This window comes from Tenrec ecaudatus, chromosome 7 (assembly GCF_050624435.1).
Source record: "Tenrec ecaudatus isolate mTenEca1 chromosome 7, mTenEca1.hap1, whole genome shotgun sequence".
In the NCBI taxonomy this organism is placed as follows: domain Eukaryota; kingdom Metazoa; phylum Chordata; class Mammalia; order Afrosoricida; family Tenrecidae; genus Tenrec; species Tenrec ecaudatus.
Window position 1 is genome coordinate 107,129,036 of NC_134536.1, and position 20,477 is coordinate 107,149,512.

Below are 20,477 nucleotides of genomic sequence, written 5' to 3' on the forward strand. Positions count from 1 at the left end.
ATGTATATTACCAAGAAAATATATTAAATACATACAGTGGTTTAATAAAGCTTAATTGGATTTTATAATTAAATCTTGTTCATTTTTTTGTTTTATGGAGCTAGAATAAAAGTAATAAAATAATAAATTAGCAGACATTCTTGTTAAGAATTGTAGCACATTCCCACAAACTTTATCATTTGAAACAGCACAATTTATAATGCTTTACATTTGTTAGCATTACAAATAAAAATGGAGCAATAAAGATCGATATCCTGTTTAGTAACCTAAAATGTACAGTAATTGGCCACTTAGAGTAGAATAATCATAGTTTACTATGCTGAAAATGATCAATTCAAGAAGAGTAGAATGGCATTCATATTCAAAAAGAATATTTAAGATCTACCTTGTAGCACAATGCAATTTGTAGTAGGATGATATCTATATATCTATAAAGAAATTATCTCAATAAAATTATTACTCAAATTTACACACCAACCACTATTTCAATGAAGTAATTGAATAATTCTGTCTGCTTCATCAATCTGAAATTGATCAAGCATGCAATCAAGAAACTGATCATTACGGGTGATTGGGATGCAAATAATGGAAACAAAGAGAAAGTAACAGTGGTTGGAATATATGAACTTGATGATAGAAATGAAGCCAGTGATTGTATGGGAGAATTTTGCAGGTCCAACTACTTCATGATTGAAAATATTTTTTCTCCCCATAAAATAAATTGTGAATATATACATATACTCAGAGGGAACACACAGGAATTAAATTGACTCTATTTGCTGGAAGGTCATTCAACAGTGGCTGCAGCAGTATACTGACAGAAAGCTGTAAGAATTTTAAGCTTGATTCAGAAGATGACATAGAATGAGGGTCATCACTGCTGACTCAGATGGATTTTGACTAAAAATAGAGAAAAGCAGAAATATTTTTACTTGTGTTTTATTAACTATGCAGTCTGTATGGATCATAACAAGCTATGGATAGTATTGTGAAGAAAGAGAACTCCAGAATATTTCATTGTGCTCTTGTGCAACGTATACATGGACCAAGCGGCAGCCCTCTAACAGATCAAGGGAGTACTGAATAGGTTAAAAAAGGAAAGGTGTATGTCAATGTTGTCTCTTTTCATCACACTTATTCAATCTTTAAACTGAGCAAATAACCCAAGAAGCTGGACTAAATGAAGAACACAACAATAGAATTGGGTAAGGTTTTTAAATAACCTACAACATGCACATAACATGCCTTACTAGTTGAAAGCACAGAGGTATTGAAGCACTTGCTGATAAAGAATGAGGTCCACCAGCTTCAATATGTATTGAATCCCAATGTTAAAAAAAAACCCACAAAAGTCTCACACTGGACTAATAGATAGCATCATGATAAACAGAGAAAAGTTTGAAGTTGTCAAAGATTTCATCTTTCCTGGATTCATAGTCAGTGCTCATGGAAGCAGCAACCAAGAAATGAAATGAGAGTTAGTGGATATGGCTGTTAAAGTTTGCCACGGCCAGCTCCCATTGTGGAAATAGTGTTCAGTCACCAAAAAAAAAAATATGTACAAGTCCATAATCCATATATTGTGATTTGTAGCTAGCCTACCCTGGTTAATCTCATTTTCTTGATTGTATTTTGAATACAATTCCTTTGGCTAACTAAAGGACACTATCAACAGAAGGACCTCATACTCTAAGGACAATTGATAATGTTCTCTACATAAAATGACGGAGATATTTCTAAGATGAACCAGGCACATATAGAAAACACAGATCCAGGAATCAATTTGGGGTTTTCACTTAATTCTAGCTCTAATTTAAGAAAATTTAATTCTTATGACATGCCCCTGTTCAATACTAGCACTCATTAAGGAAGCATGGAAGATCGGGATGCAAAGTGGGGTGAAGAAAAGAGATGGGGCGCTGCTAGCAAAGCAAACAGTATCTGGGGCTTAAGGGCTTGTTTTCAAGCAAGAGGTCTTCTAAGTGAGACATAACTAAACCTACGTGGAGAAGCACACCAAAATGCAGGCTCCAAGGGTTGAAAATAAAATAACCCAAATCCCAAGAAGGGGACCAGAAATTAAAGTGTGACATTCTGGTTTGCAGAAGGTTATGGGAGACAGTAGAAGTGCATCTTACATTTGCAGGAGCTGCACATGGAATTAACCTCTAGTGATTTCCCTCTGAACATAACTGAGGGAAGGGAATAGCCTGGTTATCAGACAGAGCGAACTGGAGAGACAATAATAGGAGATTAAAATGAGATATCTGACTTCAATGGTTAAGACCTTATCTTTTGTTCTCCCTTTAACAAACTTTGTGCTCAGGGTTTTAAATACCTTTGCATTTGTTTGTTTGTTTGTTTTCAAAACTGGGGATTATCTCAGTTTTATTTTGATATTGTTGGTGGCCTTCTTGACCCTTTGTTATGTATTTTTCTATGTAATTTTAGTATATGAAACTGAGAATGGGAGTAGAAAGCCTCTTTATTCCAAAGAGCAGCTGTTCTTGAGGTTCGTGGTATAATATGTAATCATCTGGAGCTATATAGAGGAAACTAGAGTCTCCTAGACCAATAGACAACATCATGATAAATGGAGGCATTATTGAAGTTGTAAAGTATTTCATTTCTCTTGAATCCAAAATCAGCACTAATGAAAGGAACAGTCAATAAATCAAAGAACATGTTGCAATGAACAAAACTGCCACACACGATTTTTTTAACGTGTGAAGAGTCAATTTGATGACTACAGTGTGCTTCTCCTAAGTCATGGTCTTTTTAGTCTCCTCATATGCTTGTTAAAGTTCAAGTATAAATAAGAAGACCATTAAAAACTGCAAAATTGATGCATTTGGATTATAATGTTGGTGAAGAATATTGGAAGTCCTGTGGATATATATATATATATATATATACAGCCAGACTGCTGATGACAATGACAGACTCTTTTCCATGTATTTTGGAAATGTCAGTAAAAATTTCCTGAACTAGACACTGCACTTGATCAGATTCGTGAGGCCAGTGAAAGATGATGATCCGAAATGAGATGGAGTGTACAAAGAGGCTAGAACAGGGGCTAAAGCATAACAGTTGGGAGCACCGTGCGTGATGCGGCCATGTTTCGCCCTGTTGCGGGCAGAGTCACTGAAGAGTTTGAATGGCCTTGAAGGCAGTAACGACAATCCTGAAGGTCAGAAGTCTCACGCAGTCTCCATGCGGTAAAATCAAGGAATCAACAGGGCCGCATTGCAACTAGAAACTCCAGGTGAAATTTTCCTGCCCTCTCTGGATCCTATTATTTATTCCAATTTCTTGATTTACAGTCCTCTCTCATTTTCAAAGCCTGTAAATTATTGTAAATTGGATCACTCTGACATTGATTCTGCTATTATCTCATACTCTGCCTTTTTTTGTCTTTCTCTTTAACTTTTAAGTAAAGTCTCTGAATAGCACCTACTGCTAACCACATGGTTGACAGTTTGAACCTGCTGAGAGCCAGTGCTGAAGAAAAAGCTAGCAATTGTTTCCTAAGAGGTAACAGTCTTGAGGAGTCAATGCGCACATGCTCTGCCACACATGGGGTCATCAAGGATTGAAATCAACCTGATGGTATTTTTTTTGGGGGGGTGATTGCTTTGACCCCATTTATTAATCCTTATTTTGAGGTTAAGGCCAGCTAATTAGTAGCCTTGATTCTATCTGAATGCTTAACTCCTCCTGGCATATCACATCATTTCCGATCGATATTTGGCTATTATTTTTCAAATTTACACATTATCAAGATTACAAAATAGGCAAAATATGATTAAAATAAGTAGGCAAATATTATATTTCCTCAATTGCTTTGCAATAATTTGTCCCTTTAGCTTATGTGTAATGTTTACATGTATGAATGGGCTTCAAACAGATTGTGAGAAAATAGGTTAATAAAGATAAAAATAAATGAAGTGATAATACAAATAAACATAACAATTTTCCATTAAATTTTTGAAGGCCCCTTTATGTTTACATATATGTTATGATTTTATTACATATTATTTAAAAAGGAGTCTTGCTACCATTGTCAGGTAAGCACTGGACTCCTAAGCACAAAGTTGCTGCTTCAGACCCACCGGAAGCTCTGTGAGGGAACGAGGAGCCATGCAGCATTGCTATACATCAAAATTGGCCTGTTGATAATGGATCGGCTTATAAATTATAAATAGAGAAAAGGAAACTCACAATTTATAATATTGACTGTAATATTTATTTGCCATATATCTCTTTGGTGTTTCTCTGATGATAGGCAAAATTGTAAAATGTGAGAACATCAGGAAACTTATCTTTTGCATCATAATAATCTGAAGATGATTTTAAATCTTATTGTAGGTCTCTACTCTGCGATACAATCTTACTACACAAGTTATCGCTCTTCTTTATCTAATTTGAACACCATATATGGTAAATTTAAAAGAACAACATAAACACAAATAATATCATAAATATAAGGGAGTAATATTAGGCTCTTAGACATTGATTATTTTTACACATACCTATTGAAAGTTGGACAATGAATAAGAAAAACGGAAGAGAGAACCGTGCTATTTGAATTGCAGTTTGGTGGGAGAGTAATGACAATATAAGGGACTACTAGAAAAACAGAAAGTAAGAAACACAGGTAGAGCTTGAAGGGAGGATTGCAAGATCTTATCTCAAGTACTTTGGAAATGTTGCCAGGAGAGACCCATCTCTGGAAAAGGACATCATGATTGGGAAGTAGAAAAGTAAAAAAAACAGGAAACTATTTGAGGAGATATATTGGCACCATGGCCACGGTAAGGAGCTCAAATTAAAAAGTTAACATTGAAGATAATGGAGAACTAAAAACTGTTTCCTTCCATGTCCATCAGTTCACTGTGAAACAAAATCAACTTGATGATATAATTACAACAACATTGGTTTGAAACTTTTTACCTCCTAAGTCTACAAGATTCCTTTTTCTATATAACAGTTTTCTTTACCTAGATTTTCTTTATTTATGTTACTATAACTACATCAGTTTCCCTGTGTCTAGTATTGCCTTGTATATCATATTTTACTATTTTGTCAAAATTTCTATTTCCTTATAATTTAGTTAAGTCTATTATAAGTGAAACATAAATTGATTTTGTGTGCTTCAATAGTTTTTTAATCTGGCAATATTTATTTTCTGGTTGGAAAATTCTAAGAATGAATGTGGTGGTAGTGGTGGTGGTGGTGGTGGTGGTGGTGGTGGTGGTGGTAGTGGTGGTGCTAGACTGCCTCCAACATCCCAAGCAGGAAGGAGAATCATCATCATCAACACCCCATGGCTGATTCCGGGGGTCACTACAAGCTCCTTTCCCAACCATTTTACCATTGACTACAATGGAATGGCACACAGAATCCCAGTACCATGCTCATGATTGGGAGGTTTATTGGGGAAATAACAGGATACAATTCAGGATCAGGATCAACTCATAGAAAATTGAAACAATGCAGAATGCAATTTTTAAATCAAGGCATCTTCTTCTTGCCCTTTGTCATTGGACCCTGCTCAAGGTCATCCTGGCAAGTATTAAATAACTTCTTCTGTGTGTCAGGGACCCTAATTTTGTCAAGTTCCTGAGGGTAGCCTGCTCCACCAAGTGCCCTACGGAAAGGTGCTCAGACTTCTTGCTCAGTGGGCCAGGAAGCCGATCACATGTGGTGACACTCTCCTGATTCTTTTTCTTCTGCTTCTTGCTACCATCTCACTTCTTTCATGGTCCCCCCCATCACAGCTCTTTAATTATTCTGTCTTCTGAATCTAGGAGGGTCCCTATAGTGAGGTCTGCATGATGTACTTCATTCTTCTCTCTTGGCGCTCGTGAGTTCCGCCATTCACCTATAGGAGGGCTCATTTTAATTCTAGTGAGATGACCTCTTTGTATAGTTCCACCGCCTCAAAGAGCATGATTTGCATTATTATCAAGGCATCTTATCCCCTTGGTAGACCACAAAAAAATCATTTACATACTTACATTGAGTCCTGTTGTGAGGGTTACAAAGATTATGCTACACAAGCCATATTAAGTCATTAACTAACTGTACTATAAGAGTTAAATCAACTAACATTAAATATAATTATTGATATGTTTGGCATTTAAAAACCATTTTAGGTAGTCTCTGCACGAGTTTTCTTTCTATTTTTTATTATTTCAATTATTTCTCCTCTGTATCACCCTGCTGTTTTTCTGTTGATGAGATGGAATCATGTTTTCTCTTGTCTTAATCCATCTCTCTGACTTTTTAAGACTTTTCTGTGTATAGTCAGTATTCTTCAGTTTCAGAAGAGGTGTCTGTTTGTATTAAATTACTATTTTAGTTGTTATTACACAATTTAACACACACCCCCCATTGACTTCGACACATTTTAAGGCACCCTCTATCTCATTTTTTCTTTATATCTCACTAGACACATATCTGAATTAACTCTGTATTTCTCATTCGGAGAATTTGCTTTCACTTTTTCTCTGTCAGTCTGTCTCGCAGTGCTTCCTTGACCCCTGCGTATTTTGGCAGCCTGGACATTCTGCAGGTCTTAGGTTGGATGATTCTGGTCAGCATAGCCTGCCTCCATGTTGCATGCTGGATAGTCCCTTTATTGATGCTTTCATTTATTATAACTTTCTGCGCACTGCTGAAATCTTCTCTATGCTTCCCCCCACACACATTGTCTTTTAAGGTGATCCTTTTAAAGTATCTTTTAGATAAGCTTGTTTATTTTTTTCATCTCATTTAATACATATTTTAATTCATTTATTATGTTAAAAACACATTTGACTTATTTGTATTGTAGTCAATGTTTGGCAATTTTGTCACGTGCAATTTGGCTCATCTTATTCTACTACTGGTTCTATTTTTTGTTTCCTCTGACTCCCTCTATGTTTGGTTGGTCTAGACTGTAAACACACATTCCTTTACCTGTGAATTTAAGGGTTGGATTCATGATGATGTTCGTTTGTACCAATCACTTTGTTAACTTATATAATGGAATTTCCCTACTCAAGATTTCTTACATTGATGCCAAGTCCCAAGCCACATTTTTTGAATTTGACTGAATTTTTATTTGTACTTTCTCAGGAAGTAGTACTATTTTCTCTTCATAAAGCGAAATCGAAGACAATTTTCTTAATTTCACCCACTCGGGAGTAGGTTTACTTCTAGTTTATTCTTTTATCAAAGGTAAAATCAGTATCTGAAAGTTTCTATTAGACTCCTACTTAGGCTGAAACCCCAAGGTTTTCTCTTATTCATTGCTTACCAGGTGACAGCTGAGAGAGGCGAAAATCAGGAGATGTGGAACATGTCACCAAATTAAATCAGCGTGCCTACTTCCTTCCTTCTCAGCATTAGCAAATCCACTTGGCATTTTGTTTCTGAGACTCTCTTAGTTTTTGCCAGCTAAGCTATGCATATATAATTTTATCCAGCACACTGAGTTGTTTGATTCAGAAATTAGATTAGGATATCTAGCTTCTCTTAATACCAGGAATATAAATTGCTTATATTGCTAATAACAAACGTGTATACAATCATAAAGTATTTTATAAGTAATTTAAAAGTAATTTCCTCAAATTTGTCCTATTCACATACATTCCCCTTTTCAATGATTTCTTCCAAAGGACAAATATATGTGTTACAAGTCTATGTAGATGGTGAAGACTCGTAACAAGAACACAGGACCACTATTTGAAACAACACACCTACCACTCTAAGAGACAGGAAAGAAACCAGAAACCACTGAACTCGTAACGACTGGCCTGAGATCCTTTCTTTTCACTTGCTTGCTTAACTAGACTAGAGTGTGCTAGTTCCTGCTCTTTCCCTGCTGGAATTATCCATAACTGAGCCAAAATGGCATTCATAATCAACTTTTTGAGTATCATTTCAACAAACTGAATTTTTGAATTACAATTTACTTCATGATTTACATGAAAATATCAATACTGGCGAATACTCATATGACCACATCAGATCACAAAATGCAGGAGGATTACATTATCATCCAATTGCTAAATTCTATTAACTGCCAACCACCAAAATCCATGGCCCAGTCAAGTTGGCACATTACTGTGGCCTCATACCTCAGCAACTTTTAATGTTAGATATAGATTATTAATGTACAAAACAGTCATATAGTAGATTATTTTACTATTTTCATAAATGCAATATGTCAGGTAACAAGATAGTTGATAGTGAGGAGTAGGGAAATTCCTGAATGTCCTTCCTAAGGAGACACCTTTAGTCCTGAACTAAAGAAAGAGTACACTGAAGGGTTTAATTACTTGGTCATGGTATGATCAAGTTTGAAACATTAATAAATCACTTGTGACTGAAGGGGCTGAAGAATCAAAAGAGAGTAAAATAAAAACACCCACAGAGTGTTGTTATGGATTAAAGTAAGAAATGAAAGATAAGTATTAATTCCATTTAAACAGCACTAAATAATTTGTGTAAGTAATTGACTAGCAACAGGAGGTGGAGGAAAGAGGGAGTGGTCTAACATAATTATAAGGATTCTAATGTATGTGCCTAAGTAGACAGAGGTATAAAACACTATTCTTAGTAGTTAGAGAATGTTTAGTTAAAAGCCCATCTTTGCTAGTGTTATGAGAAAGTATTAGACCTATAAATAAGAGGAAAATATTTGACTACATTATAATTAAATTTTATTACCTTACAACTTAATTAAAATATAAGTGAACCACATTCCTTCCACGTGATGGATGCTTTCATGATAAAAACAGATAGCCTCTTAAGATATGACAAAATAATAATAATTTATAAATCATCAAGTGTTCATGAAGGGGGGAATAGCGGGAGGGATGGGGAAAAATGAAGAGCTGACACCAGGGGCTCAAGCTGAAAGCAAATGTTTTAAGAATGATGATGGCAACAAATATACAAATGTGCTTGCTTGATACATGGATGTGTGTATGGATTGTGATGAGAGTTGTATGAGCCCCCAATAAAATGATTCAAAAACAACAACAAAACAGGTAGCCTCTTACAATGTACAAGCTACGACAGACTACATGTAGGAATGCCCATTAAACATTTTGTATTTTAAAATGCATATATTTAATGTATCGGAAAGTTTATAGGTAATATTTCAAAACAAAGATTGGATTGATAATGCTTATAAAAGGCAATAATAATGTAAACACTATAAAAAGAGATACTCAACTTATATAAGAATAGACTTCTGGTGGAAATATTTGGAAAGAATCCATCTGAACTCTAGAACTACTGGTAATACAAACTAAAATTTTCAGATTCTAAATATAGGGTATTTTAAAATTATAATAATACAATTAAATTTTAGAAATTTAAAAATATTCTATTAGATAAGACTTATTATTTTAACTGATTTTTTTAAGCTCGATGATTTTTTATTTTTGAAAGCCAAGTTTAAAACGAAAAGAACTATATATTTTAATATGACTAGTGATTATGCTATTGCTTTAAAAAATAAAAATTATATCAGTTTCCAGTGCAAAGGAAAGAAAATTAATGTTAAGTTTTGGTTAATATTCCAAACTCTAAGTAGCAACACTACAAAGGTTTTTTTTTTGTAGATCTGATTCAGATATTGCCTTTGCCGGGAGCACAGTGAAATGGTTTTTTCCTCTCCCATTCTGTGAAGGGTTACCTCTCTTATCCCTCTGGCAGGTCGAAATGTATCCAAAGACTATGTGTGCAATTGGATATTTATACCAACTTTCAATGATTTTCTCTTACAGGGCATAACTACTCTTCTAATAAGAGTATAGCAGGTGTAAGGTTGTAATGGGATTAATGGGAGGAAGACATTTTATTCATGATTTTATGTATTACACCCACATATATTATATACATAGGTACAAGCTTGTGTCCATGACAAATGCACACACACGCTATGTAGGCTGCATCAACGGTCAGACTTATGAAACATTAGGAGGATGGCTTAGGACCACGTAATGCTTCAGTCTGGTGTGCAGAGGGTTGCTATGGGCTGAGCCAACTCAATGGCACTTAGTGACATGACAAAGAATATTGCAAGCACTGAACTGCAAGAAGTTACAGTTCTCCTTGTAATGGAGGATGGAGAAACTTTGTCTCATGTACTTTGGGCATGTTATCAGAAGAGACAAAGCCCTGAAAAAGGACATTATTTCTGGTAGAGGTCAGATAAAGGAAGGAAGACCCTTGACAAGCTGGATTAACGCTGTGGCTGCAACAAAATTCAGAGGGGCAGGTCTACGCTGTCCTATAGGGTCTTTATGAGTCAGAACAGACTCCATGGCTCTGAGTTTGTGTGTTGTATATACACACACATACACATGTATACACATACATATATGTATGCATTGTGTGTGCATATATTACAAATATTAGTATTAAAATTATATGTAATTATAACATATGAATTTCATATAGTTAAACCATTCAGCATATTTTATATTGTTTTATTTTATATATGTGGGTATATGGCTATTATATATATATACTATATGTACATATGATTATATATATATTCCTAGAGGTTGAAATATTAATCAAACCTTAACATTAATTCTCATTCCTTTGTACCTGAAACTTTGAAAATTTAATCACAAGTCATATTATAATTTTTTCACTTTTCATTTTTAACTTGGATTGTCAAAAATATGTAGATATGTGTGTATATATATATCTACATAATGCATATATGACATATGTATTCATGTATAAGCCAAGTTTTTCAGCACAATTTTTTTAGTTTGCATTTATTTTAAATTTTAAATTAATTATTTTTTAATTTGGGGCTCATACAACTCTTATCACAATCGATACATATATCCATTGTGTCAAGCACATTTATACATTTGTTTGCATCATCTTTCTCAAAACATTTGCTTTCTACTTGAGCCCTTAATATCAGCTCCTCATTTTCCCCCTCCCTCTCAGCTGCCTCCTCTCTCATGAACTCTTTATAATTTATAAATTATTATTATTTTTCATATGTTACACTGTCCGATATCTCCCTTTACTCACTTTTCTGTTGTCCATTCCCCAGGGATGGGGGTTATATGTAGATCCTTATAATTGGTTCGCCCTTTTTATCCCACCTTCCCTCCCAGTATTGCCTCTCTCATCACTGGTCCTGAAGGGATCATCCATCCTGGATTCCCTGTGCCTCTGGCTCCCATCTGCACCAGTGTACATCCTCTGGTCCAGCCATATTTGTAAGACAAAATTGGGATCATGTTAGTGGGAGGGAGAATGAATTTAAGAACTGGAGGAAAGTTGTATACTTCATAATTGCTACCCTGCACCCTGACTGGCTCGTCTCCTCCTTGAGACCCTTCTGTAAGGGGTGTCCAGTTGCCTACAGATGGGCTTTGGGTCTCCACTCCTCATTGCCCCCTAATTTACAATGATATGATTTTTTGTTCTTTGATGCCTGATAACTGATCCATTCAACACCTCGTGGCCACACAGGCTGGTATACTTCTTCCATGTGGGCTTTTTTGCTTCTGAGCTAGATGCCAGCTTGTTTATCTTCAAGTCTTTAAGAACCCAGATGCTCTATCTTTTGATAGCCAGCACCATCAGCTTTCTTCACATTTGCTTATGCACACATTTGTCTTCAGCGATTGTGTCAGAAGGTGTCAGCACAATTTGTATGCAGTTTTTATGGTAAAATTAGGTGCCTTGGCTGATATTTGGATTGGCTTATACTCGAGTATATACAGTATATAATCAACTTATTGAAAATATAAAATACTGCTGATTGATTTAGGTATATAAAACATATAAAAATGTAGATGGTGACCTAAGTACTTTGTTTATTGTCTTAAAAATATAATAATGCATTTATATGCAACAGCATACACATTTCCTTGTTAAGTACATTAACTCTCGTTTGAAGAACTCCCATTAGAAACCACTCAGCTGGTAAGTCTACAGATTATATGACACATTATTTTAGATATGTTCAGTTCATAAGCTGTTGCACAAATCATAAAATCTTAAAGATGGTCTTAATATTCTTTGCATGTGGTACAAATATAAATTAGAAAATATATCTTAAATGACATTAAATTTCACTGAGGCTTTATATTTTAATAAATTTTAAATCCTTGAGAAAGGATTTTATCTGATAGCATCACACTTTTTGGACACAGATACTGGATAATCTTTATAGCATTTGATAAAGGCTAATAATGAAGCAAATAGGCAGAAAAGGTGCTAAAGTGCAACCATTCTTAGTATAAAATATATATCCATCAATTAATTTTTTTTAATTATAAATATTTTTGTGCAGGGACCCATCACGTGTGTATATATGACTTCAAAAGTTGTGAAAAATGTAATTAAGGGATAATGAAATTTTTAAAAGCTATGTAAAGTCCCATTATGTATGCATATATATATAGTAGTTTTATTTATATGGAAGAAGTCCTGGTGGTACTGTCAGGTAAAGATTGGTGTGCAAACCACCTTGTCAGTGTTTTAACCCCCAGCTGCTGTGCGGGAGTAAAATTAAACATGTCTGCCCCTGTTGAAAACCAATACCGGTTTGCCATGAGCCAGAATTTACTTGATAGCAGTTGGGTTTTTTTTTTAGTATTTTTGTTTGTTTTTAATTATAAAGATACATGTATATACTATGCATATATGCTTTGCTTAAAGTCTGTGTTACATTGTATAAAATTGAATATTAATTGACTTGTACTTTGTGGTGACCCCATTTTGATATGATCCATATATTTATATAAATTATACTCTCTATCATATTGGCACACAGACATCAGAGTAGCCCCTCTCACAAACTGCTCAGCCTCGCTATTTGGGCGTGGAACTTTGGAGTTTGCATGTTTACACCTGGAACTTGCTGCCTTTGAGCAGTAGATTCCTTTCAGAGCAGCCTCTAGGGAGTCTGGTCAGAATCTTCTCCTGAAGGTTGAGAATACTTAGCATCCACATCCTGGAATCTGCTCCCAGGCCACAACCTGCTAAGTGGCGAGGTAACAGCAATAGTGTTGTATTACAAATGAATGCAGACATTAATGTCTGAAATAATAATTTTCATTTATCATTCTCACAATGTCTGATAAGAAATTTAATAGCCATGCAGGAAGTACTTATCATATAACGTACATAAATTATACAAGTAAATCAGTTAGGACTGTGGTCATCTTAGGTGTGACTTAGGTTGGAGGATGCCCTACCTAGATTAACTCACATACCTGGCAAGTTGATGTTGACTATAGATTCTGGGCTTTTGTTATTCTCATTCTGGTAACTTTACAAAATGGCAACTTATTTCCCTAAGTGTGAGTAATTCAAAAGATAGTAAAGATATAGATAAAGAGAGCTTTAGGTGGAGTTTGTGATGTCTTCCTTTTTTAAAAATCATTTTATTGGGGGCTCATACAATTCTTATCACAATCCATACATACATCCATTGTGTCAAGCACATATGTACATTTGTTGCCATCAACATTTTCAAAACATTTGCCTTCCACTTGAGCCCTTAATATCTGCTGCTTATTTTCTCCCTCCCTCCCCACTCCCCCTACCTCATGAACCCTGCATCATTCATAAATTATCATTATTTTGTCATATGTTACACTTTCCGCTGTCTCCCCCTGCCCCCTTCTCTGCTGTCCATCCCCCAGAGAGGGGTGCTATACATAGATTCTTCTAATCAGTTCCCCCTTTCTACCCCACATTCCCTCCACCCTCCAGGCATCGCCACTCTCACCACTGGTCCTGAAGGAGTCATCTGTCCATGATTCCCTGTGTTTCCAGTTGCTGTCTGTACCAATGTACATCCTCTGGTCTAGCCAGATTTTAAGATAGAATTGGGATCATGATGGTGGGGGGAAGGAAGCATTTAAGAAGTAGAGGAAATTTATATTTTTCATCATTGCTACCCTGCACCCTGACTGGCTCATCTCCTCCCCACAACCCTTCAGTAAAGGGGTGTCTGATTGGCTACCGATGGGCTTTGAGTTTCCACTCTGCACTCACCCTCTTTTACAATGATGTGATTTTTTGTTCCTTGATGTCTGATAACTTGTCCCTTCTGCACCTCGTGGCAGACTGGTGTGCTTCTTCCATGTGGGTTTGATGCTTCTCAGCTAGATGGCCGCTTGTTTACCTTCAAGGCTTTAAGGCCCCAGACGCGATATCTTTTATGTTCCACAGGTTCTCTTCCACTGCACTTTTTTGGACTAGGTCATTAAAAAACCCAAGCAACGTTAAGGAGGAACTATCACTGATTTATCTTGAAAGAGACTTGTCAAAGTTACAGAAGAGCTTCTTAAAAGACACTATTTAGTATGTGATATATGTTTTGGTAGATACTATATGCTTTGGAATTTGTTTATAATACTATGGCTTTTGGGAAATTGTACCATTTAATATATTGGTACTGACGCTTTGATTTTGTAAGGTCCTGCGGAGGGGGTTCGGATTCCTAACAACCTGCGGTAAGACAGAACGAAGCCCTCCCAGGATTCATCTCCTTCTCGTAACCATTGTTAGGTGTTCACCTCGGTTGCAGTCACGGTTCAAGCCATCTAATCAACAGTTTTGTCGTTCATAGATCTGCTGTACAAAGAATCATGTCCTTTTCCCGGGACTGATCTTTCCTGATAATATGTTCAGAGTCAGGTCATCCTTCCTTTAGAGGAGCATTCTGATTATACTTCTTCCCATGCAGATTTGTTTGTTCTTCTGGCAGTCCATGGTACTTTTAATATTGTACCAATGTCATAATTAAAATCCATAATCCAACACCATAATTTAAATGCACTGAATGAGGGATATTACTTCTGTCAATGGTCGAAAGGTCACTGAAAGCAGATAATAACAGAAAGATGTTTACTTGTGGTTTATTGACTATGCTGAGAACTCAGCTGGATGGTCATAACAAACTGTGGAGAGCCTTGAGAAGAATGGAATTTCCAGAACACCTCATTGTGCTCCTGCAGAACTTGCACATGAGTCAAGCGACAGTCATCCAAACAGAATAAGGAAATAGTGCTTACTCTATAGGTGTACAGAACTTGTATATGTCTTCATATGCATATGATACAAACCTAAATTGCTCAATTTCTCCAGATCCAACTCATTTTCCCTCAGATAGGAAATGCAAATATTAATTAGCTTAATAATATTACTAGCATAAAACAAAATTAAGATGCCATGTATTAATTTACACTTTCTTACTGTCTCTGGCATTTAGAAGGAACTTAGGTCTTATCTCATCATTTATATAATAATATATATTTTTTAATGTGAAAGCTAAGATAGTAACAGTTTGTTAAGAAAATAAGTAATAATCTAAAAATCCACTTTGAAATAAAAGAGAAAATTAAAATAATGCATTTAAAAATAAATAGCATAATTTAAACAACATAGTTTTCTTAGAAATATACATATTTACAAATCCTATGCTTGTACTATTTTAGAGCTTATATGATCATTTTATTCATTGCAAAAAGTAGCTTACTCCTGTCAACTAAAGCTTCATGTAAAGCTATGGTCAACGCATGACTGTCTCCACAGAGAGACTATTAGTAATAATATTGATTTTACCTTACAACATAGCTCATCATCATTTTTACATTCCATTTGCTTTCTGTTATAGTAATTGCTCTATTTATTGGGAGAAAAACTTTCCCAACTTTTTGTAATATATTTGTTTTTATGAAGGTACTCATTTTAAATGGCAATAGAATATATTGCAATTTTTCAGGGAGTAAAGAGTTTATACAAATGTATAAACATAATAATAAACAGTTGGTTGACCTACAGATACTTGTGTGTCTTTAAATGATAAAGTTTTAGGAAAACAATATAAAATTTATAATAAATTGAAAATATTGTAGTATTTCCCCTATGTGTCTTCCTGAAAGTGCCAATAGACTTATGGACAATTTCAACAAATTAGATCACATAATCAATATGAACATACAGTATAAATATCAAATAACTATGTTCACATATAACATGCCTATACAAATAATTCACACCGGGATAAGAGCTGCATAACACTCATAGGAAACCAACACATGAGAGGGTTATATCATATGCAACAATAATGTATAATGTATACATTGTTTGAGTACATAGAGTAAGGAACATATACATAACATGATATCAAGTAAGGCCTAATTAATTGCTTGCTCATGTCTTTTCAAAAATGAGCATGGTAGCACTACTTATAAGAGGCTTTGTGCTACTGTTATAAAACAAGGTCCAGCAACATTAATATCTTCTGGGGAAATGTTTAAAATCCTGGCACTCAGGCTCTGACAGAGACCTGAGTCACGGAGAGCAGAACTAACCGGACATGCTTTCACAATGCTCCAGGTGGTTTTGTTGAACCACTACTATATCACGTTTCTGTGCTGATATTAGAATAATTTAAACTCTAAGCTTAGCCTAAACCATATAGACATATAAAATCTGGGATTAGGGACCTGTGTGCTAGAATCCTTACACAAACATCTTCAATATGAATAAGTAAAAAGCTTTGCATTCTGTCTTAAACAAATGCAAGAAAACTATACTCCAATATTATGAAATAGTTCAAGGTTGTAAGTAGTAAGGAAGACATTTCCTACAAGATAATTATTTGTTCTTAGAAGTATTTTCCATCTTAAGATTTTTCTGAAATCTATAAGTAAATGCCCCCTGGCTATTTTCTCAAATATCTTTGACAGATCTCTTGTCTTTATAAATCAAGATTCATTTTAACCTTGATTGACTTCTTTAAATGCCACCATTAAAATGAGTCAAAATGGATCTAGGGATTTGGCCTATCGACAGATTCTCATGGGTACATCTGTGTTACCATGATTTTTCCTTACATTGTTTGCATGCAAACCTCATGTGCATAGTCAAACTGTGCAGTAGAGCAATTTCTGCACAGAGCTGAAGTTCCTAGCCCAAACTTGAAGCGTTCTGTTAATTTCAGAATGATTACCCATTTGCACAGCACACAAACACCTCTGTGGACAATGTGGGCACAGGAGAGGACTTAGCCGCTTTATTTTAGGTGCATGGGAAGCAGCAGCGTAGCTCAGCCAATCATGGATGTGTTGAACAGAGACACAGCTTGAAAGTAAGGAAAAATCAAATTTAAAATTTCCCTCCATTTTATTACCTTTTCGTAATAATCAGTCTGATTCCAAAATTTCTAATTTTTACTGGAACTTGTAAATACTTGATTGCTATTTTTAAAAAATATTTCATTGGGAGCTCTTACATATATCATAACATTCCATCAATCACATAAAACAGTATTGTACAATTGCTACCACAGTCGGTTTCAAAACATTTTCTTTCCTTTTTTTTTTTTAACATAGATGGCATATAATATTTTAAAAATACAATTAAACAATGTACTATTTAAGGTTAAGTATAATATGAGGGGATTTTTTTAAGTGTAGAAAAAACGAATTAAAATATAATGGATCTTGGAGATGTATGTGTAACCTCCTCTCTGGGAGATGGGCAATGGGGAGGCGGGTGAGCGGAGATGCTGGGGAGTGTAAATAGGATATAATAATTATTTATAAACTATCAAGGGACCAGGGGGAAGGGGGAGTGAGGAGGGAGGGGGAGAGGGGAAAAAAGGGAAACCGAGCTGATTCCAGAAACCCAAGTGGAAGGTGAATTATGAGAATGACGAGTGCAACAAATGTATAAGGGTGCTTTGCTCAATTGATGTATGTACAGATTGTTATAAGAGCCTTATGAGCCCCAATAAAAAGATTTATTTATATATATAATGGCATCTTTCCACTTTCTCCAACTTTTAAAAATCATTTTATTAGGGACACATACACCACCCATCTCGATCCACACATACATCAATTGTGTAAAGCACATTTGTACATTCTTTGCCCTCATCATTCTCAAAATTTTGCCCTCCACCCAAGCCCCTGGAATCAGGTCCTCAATTTTCCCCTCCCTTCCCGCTCCCCCCTCCCTCATGAACCCCTGATAATTTATAAATTATTATTTTGTCATATCTGGCTCTGTCCCAAGTCTCCCTTCCCCCACTTTTCTGTTGTATGTCCCTCAGGGAGGAGGTCAAATGCAGGTACTTGAAATAGGCTCCTCCTTTCCAACCCACCTTCCCTGTGCCCTCCCAGTATCGCCACTCACTCCACTTGTCCTGAGGGAATCATCCATCCTGGCTTCCCTGTGTTTCCAGTTCTCATCTGTACCAGTGTACCTCCTCTGGTCTAATCAAGCTTGCAAGGTAGGATTCCAATCATGACAGTGGGGGTGGAGGTGGGGAGGGGAAGTATTTAGGAACTAGAGGAAAATTGTATTTTTGATCGTTGCTACATTTCACCCTGTCTTGTCTCCTCCCCAAGACCCTTATGTAAGGGGATGTCCAGTGGCCTACAAATGGATTTTGGGTCTCCACTCCGCACTCCCCCGCTCATTCATTATGTAATATTTTTGTTCTGATGATGCTTGATACCTGAACCCTTGACATCATGTGATCGCACAGGCTGGTGTGCTTCTTCCATGTGGGCTTTGTTGCTTCTGAGCTAGATGGCCTCTGGTTTACCTTCAAGCCTTTAAGACCCCAGACGCTATATCTTTTGATAGCCAGACATCAACAGCTTTCTTCACCACATTTGCTTATGCACCCATTTGTCTTCAGTGATCATATCAGGAAGGTGAACACAAAATAATAAGATTTTTCTGCTTCTTTGATGCCTGATAACTGATCCCTTCAGACCTCTTGGCCACATAGGCTGGTGTGCTTCTTTCATGTGGGCTTTATTGGTTCTGTGCCAGATGGCCGCTTGTTTACCTTCAAGCCTTTAAGATACCAAACGCTATCTCTTTTGATAGCCGGTGCATCTGATGTCATTTATTTTTCTTAAATTTAACACAATTATCCAATATCTTGGGGAAAGCATAAAAAACACACCCATAAGTTCTGACACTTGTTTAGTCCTTTCCAACTTTCTGACTGTCTCCTCCTTTCTGTTATTTATTGATGTTTTAAATTTTTAAATCCTATTCTTCAAACGATCACCTTCTCTCTCCTTTGTGAAATCACATGCAAAGATGTGTTAGATGAATATGATAAATAGTACAAAGGATCTTCACATGACCAAGAGAAAATAAAAGCTTTACTTATCAGGGGATTTATTTTCTATGATGTACAGTTTATTATTCTTATTTAAAATGTGTTCATATGAGACTCAAAAAGGGTTGTTCGTTTTTATTCCCCCAGGACTCCTGGGATGCCGAACAAGCTAAGGAGTAGACTGGCGTGTTTACATTTTAATCTAAAAGTTATCTTGCAGTAATAGGGTTTTCTTTTTAGGATATTAAAATGCAGTCTTGAGAGCCATGCCTGCAGAGACCACACTGTGCACAGAATGAGCCAAATCATCCCATTACATTCAATTAGGTACGGTAAGAAAGATAAACATAACAAATGAGCCTGAGGAATATGTAAATAGCTTCAAGGATTAAAATATATAGGAGTGAGAAAACTTCTAAATGATAAGGAAGCAAGAGTACTTTGGTAAAGTTTTTTGTTTTCTTTTTAACAAACATTTAATAAAGTAATAATGATGGCAGTCTTTAAATGGTAGGATTATGAAGTCAAACTCTCTGTTTTCCCTAAGTGAGATGAATATCTTTATTGCTATTTAAAAGATTTTTTTCCCATCATTAAGCTTCATTTCATTTAATGAAATATGTTGGATGTTGTATTCCTTGACTCACTCATCCATAGCTTTCGATTTTTCATCACTTTTAAATGTTCAAACTCACTGGTGTCTCGTTGATTCTGACTCACAGCAGGCTTATACTACAAGGTAGAATTTCCTCTTTGGGTTTCTAAGACTTTAAATCTTCACAGGATTAGACACACAGAATGGTTAATGGGTTGAAACAAACTTGTGGTTGGCATTTCAATGTGTAATCCACTATGCTACCTGAGCTCCTTTTTAATCAGAATATATGTGTGTAGCTACATCAGCATAAATGTATATATATCAGTATATATATATTAGTATATATGTGCATGTATATGTGTGTGTACATATATACAGAGAGGGGAGAGAGAGACAGAGAGGGGAATCCTAAAGAACTCTAACTTTAAAGCATACAACCATTTTACCCAAGGACTAGCTAAAGCATCTTAATCAATCTTTAATTATTCTACAATTTATTTCCCTGATTTTTTATAATTGTGGCATCTCTTTGGAAGTTTTCATTTCTTGGTTCTTAAGTTTTGGAATTTCAGCATTTCAAATAGCTAAAAAAAAAAAAACAGCAGGTTTTTGTCAACAATAATGGTGACATGTGGATTCAGAGGTATTGGTTTGAATAAGGGAAAGACCTCCTTAACATTATTACATTTGTTTTTTAATAAGATAATGGGCCTTTATGATTTTAACTGGCATTGCAGT